The sequence below is a fragment of the Helianthus annuus genome, chromosome 16 (assembly GCF_002127325.2).
Source record: "Helianthus annuus cultivar XRQ/B chromosome 16, HanXRQr2.0-SUNRISE, whole genome shotgun sequence".
In the NCBI taxonomy this organism is placed as follows: domain Eukaryota; kingdom Viridiplantae; phylum Streptophyta; class Magnoliopsida; order Asterales; family Asteraceae; genus Helianthus; species Helianthus annuus.
In genome coordinates this window covers 4,467,144-4,479,605 of record NC_035448.2, presented here as the reverse complement: position 1 = coordinate 4,479,605, position 12,462 = coordinate 4,467,144, and the positions used below count along the sequence as shown (strand labels likewise).

The 12,462-nt window shown below is 33.7% G+C and overlaps 3 long non-coding RNA genes across 9 annotated transcripts; 1 reads left to right on the top strand and 2 right to left on the bottom strand.

Moving 5' to 3' along the window:
• Positions 1-707: 707 nt before the first annotated feature.
• Positions 708-12,098, bottom strand: LOC110916754. Of its 5 annotated transcripts, none has more exons than XR_004884663.1 (6): positions 11,756-12,098; positions 3,564-3,838; positions 3,367-3,442; positions 2,013-2,079; positions 1,097-1,246; positions 708-1,019 (listed from the first exon to the last, which is right to left on the bottom strand). It is a non-coding gene; the product is annotated as an uncharacterized LOC110916754 (long non-coding RNA). The 5 variants fall into 5 exon arrangements; XR_002579971.2 differs by having other exon boundaries at positions 1,097-1,224; positions 11,756-12,097; XR_004884665.1 differs by lacking the exon at positions 3,367-3,442 and having other exon boundaries at positions 1,097-1,224; positions 11,756-12,095.
• On the top strand, positions 5,645-6,867 carry LOC110916753. Its single transcript, XR_002579970.2, has 4 exons — positions 5,645-6,100; positions 6,176-6,306; positions 6,383-6,462; positions 6,653-6,867. It is a non-coding gene; the product is annotated as an uncharacterized LOC110916753 (long non-coding RNA).
• LOC110916752 lies at positions 7,373-10,996 on the bottom strand. Of its 3 annotated transcripts, XR_004884666.1 has the most exons (8): positions 10,425-10,996; positions 9,757-9,969; positions 9,575-9,685; positions 8,563-9,488; positions 7,946-8,023; positions 7,730-7,853; positions 7,583-7,648; positions 7,373-7,505 (listed from the first exon to the last, which is right to left on the bottom strand). It is a non-coding gene; the product is annotated as an uncharacterized LOC110916752 (long non-coding RNA). The 3 variants fall into 3 exon arrangements; XR_004884667.1 differs by having other exon boundaries at positions 7,373-7,648; positions 7,730-7,863; XR_002579969.2 differs by having other exon boundaries at positions 7,373-7,648.
• Positions 12,099-12,462: the final 364 nt, after the last annotated feature.

Here is a 12,462-nt window from a genome sequence, read left to right as displayed (position 1 = left end):
ATTAATTTCTAGTCTTCCTTTTTAATAGCTAACTACATTAAATTTTTTGTAACTTAACTTCAAAATATATATTTTTTCAAACAAATAAAATAAAATAATTTAAAGTGTAGGATAAATCACGAGTTGTGTAGGATAAATTACGAGTTGTGTAGGATAAATTTCAACGTGTAGGATGAATTTCGAAATATGTAAGATAACTTTTGATGTGTGTAGGCAAAAAAAAGTTAGTGTGGAGGATACTAGTCTTTATGACTAATTAATTAGTTAAAAATGATAATAAATGAGATAAGTGAAAATTCTATTTAATGTTTTACAAAATTACCCTTTGTTCTTTTTCTTCTCAATTAAATTTTCTTCTCAAATGAACCTTCCCCTAATGCCATATTTATATATATAGCCCTAATTATGTGTATATATTTATATTTATATTTAATCCACAACTAAACATATATATTTGCAGTTATTAAGTTAGCCAACTAAATTCCAATGGGCAAATTATCAATACATTGAGTATATAAAATTGATGTATTATATATGTAAGTTGAAGTTAGCTACCATTAAGGTGAAGTAGTATATATACTACACTAGGTTATCACCCGGGTGGCAACCCGGGTGGGAAAATTTAAATTACATTAATCACAAGTGTATCAATAAAACTAATGCAAATAAAGACATTACATAAATTAGTAACAAAGTGGATTGTATCATTAGGTATAAAGTTTTCTTTATAAGACGTATATAAAAACATCAAGAAAACGACAAAATAATGTTACATTTACAATTTACTAAAAGTAACATGAACTCAGTTAGGTTGGCGTAGCACGCCCTGCCACATCCAACGTTATAGATGCAAGTCCTCTTTGATTTAACAAACACATAAAATTTAATAACCTTGAAGTCACTTCATAAATCATAAACAAAGTGACATCCACATATCATTGAGAGTTCATCCTTCCACATTTCTTCTAACTCCATACTCTCCCTTTTGCGGCCAACCCATACACAATTGGTCTCCCAATCTACAATATCATAAGATATCATGAGTAGGATGGTTATAAGAGATAGCAAGACATATGATCGAACTAAAAAGTAGTACCTAAGGATCAAGTTTTACCCCGCTCTCGTGACGAATTATCCACATAAATATTTCCTTAAGTAGCCATACTTTTTATATCTAAATATTAACCGTTGTGCAAATTGCCTACCATTCGAATAAATGTATACCTGATTCAAACATATACATACCCTGTTAGGGTTGTAAATGTAGTTGCAAACATGTAAACTTTTAGTTGGAATCTACTTTTACATCTAAAGCATGTCTTCTTACAAAATCTTGAGAAACATCATCATAAATAACACCTTTTATTCATTTTTCTAAAATTTGGTGCACCAAATAGTGCCCCTGCAACTGCTTTAGTAAAGTAGTTCTCAAAGGGCATCTCTTTTTTCTCCATCCCTATATTTGTTTGTTTATGTAGTTATATGAGAGGTTAAAGAAAGACATTGTTTGATGGTTAAATATAGGGATGAGCATTTGGTACTGAGTACCGGTACTGAACCGGTATCGGTACCGAATTTACCGTACTAAATTCTTTTCGATATGGATTCAGTACCCACGTTTTGGCATTTTCGGTACCAGTACCAGTTCAATACGGTACCGGTAAAATATCAATTTTTACCTTCAAATACAAGTATCGTACTGAACATTTTCGATACCGATACCGATACCCAATTTATTTTTTCTGGAAACTGATAAAACAAAATGCCGGATTGGTTTGTTTTTTTAATATTATGGTATAGTTTTATACAATTATAATAAAATTAAACTCCTAGATCCACACATGTAAAGGTTTTGGCTTAGTTCAGAAAACAACAACCTTCTAGTTATGCAGTTATGCGGGAAGTGTAGACCAAATAGTCTGCTCAGAGGGAGTGCTTTACTCTTATTTTACATTATTTTTATTTAAAACTAAAAGTTATAAAAATTAACATATATAACAGGTGTTGCATACCTTCCATGTATGAGCACTAAAGATGTCAAAGAGACCAAGCTTTCCCCAATACTGAACTGCTAATCAACTGACAAAAAAAAAGGTTTCAAATAAATCAAATACGCATTCCCTATTAGACTCACCTTTTCTGACCCATATCTAAAACTACTCAAAGCTGACACTTAAAGCTACCTCATCAACTTGACCCGTTTCTACTTTTTAGCATATAATAACTTTTTTACTACATTTATCATTTAAGCTTAGTCAATTGACTCGTAATTATATATAATCCCTACAATGAAACCAAATACGAATCAATCAATTAAAAGCTTGAGACCCATCCCTACAATGGGTCAAACAGGTTGAAGTGTATAATACATACAATACCCAGTTATTAATAAATGAACAAAAGAGCAACCACATAATTAGAACCTATATAAAGAAGCAACAAGTTTGTGCATATGTTGATTGTACATATGGCTTTGGAAGTCTTTCAAAAAAAAAAAAAGGAAATTTTCATTTTTAATCCTAAAGTTTTAATGTTTGACAATTTAAGTATAAACTTCTAATCTTTGTTTCATTTTTAACCCTAAAGTTTAAATATTTGACAATTTACCCTAAAGTTTTATTCTTTGACAATTTAAGTTTAAAATTTTTAATCTTTGTTTCCTTTTTAACCCTAAAGTTTTAATCTTTGACAATTTAAGTTTAAAGTTTTAATATTTGGTAATTTAACCCCTTTGATTAATTTGATTTTTTACTTCTAATTCAAAAGTTTTCATCTTTTGCGATTTAACCACTTTGATTTTTTTTTACTTATGTGTTGTAATCTTGGCTTTGGGGGGTTTTTCAAAAAAAATGGTTATGCATATGGTTGCTGTAACCTTGGCTTTAAGGGTTTTTCAAAAAAAAAATTTTGATTTTTTTATTTTTTCACCCAAAAGTATTTCATAAATTACTTTTAATCCAAAACTATTTGTTTTTTTACTTTTAACACAAAACTTTTTATCTTTTGCAATCTATCTTCACAACTTTTTTTACTTTCAACTTTGGTCCTTTATAGTTTTCATTTTCCGTAAATTTTTTCGCTTTATGCTTCGTTCAAAATTTTGTGACTTAATACATCGCAACGTTCGTCTTTGGTTTAGCGTTTTTACGTTTCATTCTAAATTTTGCGAGTTAACACGACGCAACGTGCGTGTGTGGGTGAACGTTTTTACATCGTCTATTTTTTCCCCGTTTGACAGGTTCAACATAACATGCGCGTCCTAAATCGATTTAGTTATAACTAAAGAATCCCCGCCGCATTGCGGCGGGTCGTAATTCTAGTTATAACTAAAAGCAATCAAAAAATTGTCCTAAATTCTAATACTACCTTGTTTAATTGGTTCTTTTCTCCAAAGAACAAAACCGATCCTCGCCCACTAAGTTTCACAAGGACCTCTTTAACCCTGATAATAAATTAATAATATAATCAAAAGAATGCAAAAAAAAAAAAAAAAAAAAAAACCTTTAAACCAATACAGTAACCTACACATGAACTTTTAATCATGTTTAACTTTTGAAACTTACCAATTTGTGACATTCGGAATCAGCTAGGCTAATTTGTTCAAAGCTCTCTGTTTGCATTCCTGTTAAATGTGCAAGTTCGCTTTCATTTGGACTTGGAATATCGACATATTTTTTCCAAACATTCTCCTAATTTCCCTAATCTCAACAGTTTAATATCACCAATCTCAAAGTAACTTAGGCCATACACCCTCGATAACTCAAATTCCATCTTGAATCTGTCGTTGACAGCTTTGGTGGTGCCGCATGTTGAAGGAACCCACTATTCCACTCCAGACCTTTATAGAAGGACAAAGAAAAACAAAAAAACATCAAGATCAAAAAGCCACAAGTCAACTAATTAATTAATAATCTTACAATTCTTGACTTACACACTAAATATCTGGGCTGTAAATTAAAGGCTGGGTGTTCACCGACTAAGTTCAAGATAAAACTATTTTGATTTCAAACGTTAATTCTTTTTCTCTCCCATTCAGCTTGAAAAACGATTTTGCTAACTGAAATATGAAGTTCGGCCACAGTAACCCACACATTAACTGTTACCTTAGCAAAATCCTTTTTCAACCGAACTTCATATTTCTTTTTCTCTCTTATTCAGCTTGAAAAACGATTTTGCTAACTGAAATATGAAGTTCGGCCACATTAACCCACACATTAACTGTTGCCTTAGTGAAATCTATTATAAACATAAAAAAGCAACTACCAAATCGTTATAAATAGATTATAATTATCGTTCTTTCAAGCTGGATGTTTAAGAAGCTAATGATGTGTATATATATGGTTTTTCATAAGTATAATCATCACTTGAAAGAACGATAATTATAATCTATTTATAAAGATTTGGTAGTTGCTTTTTTATGTTTATAATAGATTTCACTAAGGTAACAGTTAATGTGTGGGTTAATGTGGCCGAACTTCATATTTCAGTTAGCAAAATCGTTTTTCAAGCTGAATAAGAGAGAAAAAGAAATATGAAGTTCGGTTGAAAAAGGATTTTGCTAAGGTAACAGTTAATGTGTGGGTTACTGTGGCCGAACTTCATATTTCAGTTAGCAAAATCGTTTTTCAAGCTGAATAGGAGAGAAAAAGAATTAACGTTTGAAATCAAAACAGTTTTATCTTGAACTTAGTCGGTGAACACCCAGCCTTTAATTTTGCTTACTATTCTCAGATCTCACAAAACTGAAGTGATCACACCATGGCATTTGTAACAAAACCGTTTCAGTCAGTACATCTGACAAGTGGCAAAGACAATGATCATGATTTCCATTGTCCAAGAATATGATCATGATCTTGTCTAAGTTTTATAAATCAATTAGAAAAATTCCCCAACATAAACTTGGAGACACTCTCATGGAAACAATCATGTAGTGTTAAGATGAGTAGATCACTATCAGATAAGATGATAGCTAACTAAAGTATAAGATTAACCATAGTAAGTCACTCCATCTAAAAATCAACATTAATGACCTTGTCAAATTAATCATGTGGGAAGTCTATACAATGACTGACATCTTCATCTTTGACAAGAGGAAAATAGCCACGATTAGTTCTACCAACACCTCCTTTACTCAGAAGAGGATGTCTAATAATACCATAGTTTCTATCCCGTTGAGTTTTATGAGGGTTTCCGCCATCTACAATGGTGACACATCCTTTTTAAGATTTGAACTGATTTTATTAGCCCTAGATCGAAGCGAGACTATCAAATGCACAACACAAGCGATCAACCTAACCGGGATCAAGGTTGGTTTCTTCCAACACAATATGTCAACAACAAAGTTTTTATACCAACCGGCAACTGGCACAACACGATTGCAAAGCGTCACATGTACCACACAATACGAAAGAGAAAAAGAGTTGGATATAACAAAACTTGAATGGGAGAATATGTATTAACCTATATAAATTAGTAACCTAATTAACAATTACGAAGGAGTCTACGATTTTGCTAACTGAAATATGAAGTTCGGCCACAGTAACCCACACATTAACTGTTACCTTAGTGAAATCTATATATATTAATAAAGGAGATGATTTGGGCTATTTGTCTTTGAATGGTGGAGCCATTTTGCTTATGTGGCATTTATTGGTTTAGTATAGGATGATTTTGGGAGGGAATCCATCTCAATACACAATTTTTCTTCTTGGACGCGGGATCCGGTTGAGGATTCGGGTCACCCAGTAATAAAAACGGATCCCTTATATTCTTTGAACGCTTTCTTCCTTCAGACATATTTGTACGCTTCTTTTCCTAAACCCTAGAGAGCCTTCGTCTCCATTTCCATTCTCCAACTGCATTCGGGTTTAAAGCATTTGCATACGAACGATTGAGTTATGTCTAACCTTCCTAATACCAAATCCTCTTTCAATTATATTCATTCTTCCTAATCGGTTTAATCCTCCCCATCGATCTATGGATTTTATTGTTGATTCCATCTACGAAAATGCTGATAGAAACAAATTCCGGCGAAAGCTAGGGTTCTGGAAAATTTAGTAGTGATCTGAAGTCATCGTCACTGATTTTACTTAAGGAATCGGTATGATCTTCTCTATTTGTTTGCTTAGTTTAATTTTCTTTGTTATTTTTTATACTTATAGTCAGGATTTGTTAGGTTTAGTTGATGAAAATGCCAATAGAAACAGATTCCGGCGAAAGCTAGGGTTCCGGCGAAGTTAATAGTGATCTGGATTCGTCGTCACTGATTTTGCTTAAGGAAACAGCATGCTCTTCTCTATTTGTTTGGTTTGTTTAATTTTCTTTGTTATTTTTTTTTTACTTATAGTCAGGATTTTTTTAGGTTTAGTTGATAAAAATGCAGATAGAAACAAATTCCGGCGAGAGCTAGGGTTCCGGCGAAGTTAGTAGTTGTTGTCGTCCCCGATTTTGCTTAAGGAAACGGTATGCTCTTCTCTGTTTGTTTGGTTCGTTTAAGTTTCTTTGTTAGTTTTTTACTTATAGTCAAGATTTTTCTACGTTAAGAGTATTTTTCAAGAGGGCTTTATCAGCAGCTATGTTTTAATTTCTATTTGTTGTAGTTTATGATTTATTTCATAGTTTTAGTTGTTTTATGTTGTCTTCTCAATGTTAGACTTCCTTCTTCTACGAGGATTGGAGTATAATCTACGGCAAAAGCAACCACCATTCAGTACGCAGGTATGACTTCTTATATCATTTTCCTTTTTGCGATAGTAAACGGTAATATCATCAGTATTATTATTAGGGCTTCATAAGAGTTTATCAGTAGGCTCATTATTATGGCTTCTTTTGAGCGGTCTCAGGCTTATCACGAACTTCTCAGTTGTGCTCGATGTAGCAATGGTCTCTCATTTTACCTTAATTTTTTATGTGAAATGGAACCGACTATAGATGAAAGGTTATTTCAACAGTTGTTGCCAAAAAGTTGTTGGAATGTATTAAAATGACAAAATTGCCCTGAATATAAGAAATCATGTCTTTTTGGTTGTATTACATTAGTCAGGATTTTTTTAGGTTTAGTTGATAAAAATGCAGATAGAAACAAATTCCGGCGAGAGCTAGGGTTCCGGCGAAGTTAGTAGTTGTTGTCGTCCCCGATTTTGCTTAAGGAAACGGTATGCTCTTCTCTGTTTGTTTGGTTCGTTTAAGTTTCTTTTTTAGTTTTTTACTTATAGTCAAGATTTTTCTACGTTAAGAGTATTTTTCAAGAGGGCTTTATCAGCAGCTATGTTTTAATTTCTATTTGTTGTAGTTTATGATTTATTTCAAGATTTTTCTACGTTAAAAGTACAATTATACAAATGCGGAACTGCAAAAAAATTGAGATTCACCATCACCAATAAAACACCTCTTATTTCTCAAAAAGATTTATTATATTATTTGGTCAACAATAAAAAGAAACTAACCCACAGATCTCCAAGTTCACCATCTGTAGCTTGTTCACCATTCTTATAAAAGACCACTTCCTGACAGGTGTAAAATCATCAGAGCCATATTTAGTCCTTTACCAGTAAGTTCATCGACAAAAACATGGAATCCATACATAGTATGCATATAGCCGAATGGGATCTAGACACCATGCTTATTTATTTGCCCATCATCACCAAACCTGGAACTTGAAACATATATTAATAGATGGAACACATGATCTAAAATGACATATTTTCAAGTAAAAGATGTAAAGATATACAATTTCTTGGAAAGATCCATCCATGATGGCAGGTAGCTCATTAAAGCTACAAAGATCCACTACATTTCCACCATCTCGAGTTGCATCTGCATTCCGAAAAACATCTCTTGAAGAAGCATCCCAACTGTTAAAAACTGAACATTGCTTATTATCCAATATCAATAGGAAAACTGAACATTGCTTATTATCTAATATTGAAGTTTCAGTGTAATTAACCTTCAGGTGAAACAGGGGAGCAAAAGCGCCGCGTTTATTATGAAGATCAACATGATCTATCTTCTTTAGTTGCCAACGCTGCCATCATGAAAATACCCATAAAATTCAGTTGGCATGTGTAAAGTGTAGAAATTTAAAAGAAAAGCACTCTAAGAAGCAAATCCGAGAGAAGTTTTTTTGTTACTAATTATAGATTCTAGTGAATGAATAAAATAACTCTTAAAATACAAAGGTTCTTCGACCAAAAGTCAACTTTGTTATGTCGAGAAATGTCGTCCTTTCTAGGGGTGAGCTCGGTACCAATACCGAAAATCGCCAAGTATGATACGGGTATCAAAAATTGCCAAATATAGGTACCGGTACCGAAAATGTTCGGTATAGTACGGTACCAATCAAGGAGTTATAGTTTAGTTATATTGTAAAATATAAATTTTGAACTATATATTTTTAAAATCCGTTCATTCCAAGTAGATATAACATGTTCACTCTCCTACACATATAGATTTCCAAATGAAAGGAATAAAATCGACATGTATCTAAAAACTAAAAAAAATAAGTTGAACATTATTAGTGAACATGGTGGTATCAATAAAGATTTCATAGAAGCAAAATATTACCTCACCAACAATCATTGCAATAAGTACTCAGTTGTTAGGAGGGATTTGAGCTCGGTTCACCATCTAAGACACAAGATATAAGTACATGAAGGAATATATTTTAGCATAGTAGATAAAAAATCGGAATAATGTTAGAAAAATCAAGTGTTGTAAGGTTTAGGAAATTTTATCTTGATAACCAGCTTTATTGCCCGTATATGATATATTTTTGTTCCTCCATAATAGCACATCAACAGCTACAAAATGAAGTAAAATTCATTTCTAGAAAAAAAAATATATCATAACTGTTATCATTTTCATCTTCTTCACAAACGCCACAAATCTCCTCCAATTATCAGCCTGAAACAACTCCGGATTCTTCCTCAAATACAGCACACATTTCTTCATTATCGGATAATGAAGTTGCCTTCAAGATCTGCTAGTGTGCATAATCGTCGTATCTTGGTAATGCGTTCTCTCCTTTCAGTGCCAGGGCCACCTGATCTTCCCTGGTCGCTAACGTCACTTGCTGCACCAACTTCTTTGGTGCACATTGCGCATCCTGAGGCTGCTCGTGGTCCTGTATTTGAATACACGTGAAATAGAAAGCAGTGCCATGGCGTACCAGCATTCGGGCTATTGGGTACCCATCTCAGTATCGTGTATTGTAGTAGCCAGCAGTGAGCTCAGGTGCATGGGACCGGGTTCCATAGTGCCAATGGGTTCCAGCAACTTTAACCGAGATTTTGACCCCTCGGTTTTCAAAGATCAAGGTAGCCGACGAAAGTATTCGATCTCCATGATCCAATAGCATTTGTGAGTACCATACCACGAGAGAAAGAATTCGCCATACTCACTGTTCCAGCTACCATATTCTCCCTTTAAAAAGTTGGTGTCTTCGGTTTACCATAGTTCTCAGCTGCAGCTTTCAAACTGCCAAGCATATACTGCAATACAACATGTCAACATCTATAGTGTAAGCATTGATTCTACAAAATACAAGCAAACACAAGTAGAGGTGTTAATAACGAACTTTATTGTAACACTGGAAGGCACCACTTCCTAGGAATCTCCATATTCCGTCTTTCTCAAGCTAAGATGGGTATCGAACCACTCCGGCTGGACCCATTCCAACTTGAATTTCCTACATAGCATATTGAATAAATCAACTTTCCATTGAAGTGTTAAAACAGAGATGTGTGATTGGTAAGTTACCACAATAGTGACACCGAGAAGATGACTGTACCAAAATCCCTGAAAGCACGCATGTAGTCGGAGTAGCAATGAATGGGAGTCCTGCCCTTGAGGCAGAGGATGGTGCCACACCCAAGGGAAAGATATTCATTATTCATTCTTCCCCGTTGATCTGTGTATGCAAGATTAGGGTCATTATTGATCTCCTCCAATACCCACTTTGGAAGAGGTATCCTGCAAATATATTGTACAACTGTATACTTGAAATTGCCATGTACAAATAGAAATCAGAAAAATGAAAACTATAAAGAGAAAAAAGGACAAAATATGATGCTATAGCAGATGTATTTAGTTGGAAATATCATGTTCAATCCATTTTAATTTTTTTTTAATCCCAACTTTGACCGTTGGTCAAAATATTTCACAATCAACAAAGCATCCTTTTGCGTTTTTCTTCTTACCGGCAATCTCAATATCCGACTGTAACTTTCGTTTTCAATGCCTCGGCAATAGCACTTTCCTTTTCTTTTGCGAATTGCTTCTTCTTCTAAACTTGGTTCAGATTTGATTAATATCTTTTAATTCTACCTCTGGCTTTAAATCAATCGGAAATTTTGCTAAGGGAATTACTGATCAAGACAATCAAACCAAAATAATTTTTTAGACTTGTGATTTTCAATGAAACATACCTGGAGATTCAGATTTTCAACATAAATTAGATCTAGTTTGCCGGAGATTTGAATTTTTGCCAGAGTTCAAAACAATTATCAACCCTATAACAATTATCAACCAATCTATTATACATGAACAATATCAAACACAAAAGGGTTAAGATTAACAAATTTTATTACATTAACAATAAAAATCACAGAGGGAATGAAATAAACAACATACCTTCGATTATCAATGATGAATCGGTGAGAACAGATGAAGCAGGTTTGCGATTTTGGGATTTAGGGTTTGACAGAAGTGAGTTTGTGATTTGTATGGGAAGTATAGATATATAGGATCCGAACCTTGGATGATCAAACCTGCGATTGAACCAGAAATCAAGTTTTGCGATTTATGGAAGATGATTTCCTCATAATCGCCCGGAGGTAATAAGAACCAAGGGGGCATCGAAGAAGAGATTAAAAAAAACAACGAAAAGATAGTGCTTTACCAAAATTGTAAAGAAATCTCTGGGATGCATTGCTTGAAGACGGAACAGCTAGGGTTTCAACGAAGATTGTATCAGAAGGGAGAAGAGCAAGAAGAGCAGAGGAGTACATGAGAAGGAGAAGGAGATACAAATCTAGGGTTTTACAAAAGAAACGAATATGCGAATGGGTAGGAATACGGATCCCGTGTCAACCCATATACCAAAAACTTTGACCCGTGATTTTCCCGCCAAAAAGCAAAATTTAGGGCTCTCATAGCTTGACACATCAGCAAAATTTAACACATTTATTATATATAATAGATTATGAAAAACCATATCTACAAAATCGTTAGAGTTAATTGCTCGGATGGTTCCTGTGGTTTCAAGTTTTTTCACGTTTAGTCCCCACCTTTTGAAAATAGCAGGTATGCTCCCTATGGTTTATCATTTTGTTACTCGGATGGTCCCTGAGTAAATGTCAGTTAGTTTGGAAATAACATGTATGCTCCCTATGGTTTGTCATTTTGTTACTCGGATAGTCCCCAGAGTAAATGTTGGGGGACTATCCGGGTAACAAAATGACAAACCATATGGAGCATACATGCTATTTTCAAAAGGTGGGGACTAAAAATGAAAAAACGTGAAACCACAGGGACCATCCGAGCAATTAACTCAAATCGTTATTATGGGAATCCAATATAAAACCTCTCCCTTAATTTAATCTTTCATTTCAAGTGAAGTTCATTAATTTACAGCGAAGGTCAATAAATCATCACAGAATATAAGAAACCCTAATTTAAAAAAACCCAAAAATGTTAAGAATCAAATGAAAACACAGGATGAATAAGAAAGATTAGAAATGGAATATTTAAAGTTTACCCTGTATTACATCAGATCGTTCTTGTCAAACGCGCCAACGTTACGGGGATTATTGTACTGGTCCACAACCCTCTCATGATAAAACCGGTTCGCCGCCGGTGAAGACCACCGTGTCGGGGCTAATCCTGACCCTGTGATTCTCTTAGCAGCGTGTCTCAACATTTTTGGGATTGATTGTTGTTCTGGATGAGAAATTAGGGTTTGAAAGTGGATGGTTGGAGGCGGACAGCAAATGAAGATTGGAAATATTAATTTTTTTATAACATATATACGGATCCGAATTAGCGGATCCGGATACAAAACGGGGCTTCATTATATGTGAAAAGAATACCCATTCAGTTTCCCGCCAAAACCACATCTAGGAAGCCCCAATATTGTGCCAAGTGTCCCAAATTTTTTTTTGTTTATTATATATAAAATAGATAGATGTATACATTAATTAGGGAATAAATACATATATATTTATCACGATATATATAATGGTTTAAAAAAAGCCAAATGATTAAAATCTAGTGGATGACACATTGGTTGAATTATTTGGTTATGAGAAAACTGTTCAAATTTTCGTGTACTTTTTGGAAAATAATTTAAAATAATAATAAATTCTGTCAAACTAGAATACTCTAGTTGAAAGCATAGTTAAGTTATTACTTTTAGTTACGAGACATCATAGAATAGCCTTTATATTTATATATAATAGATTATTT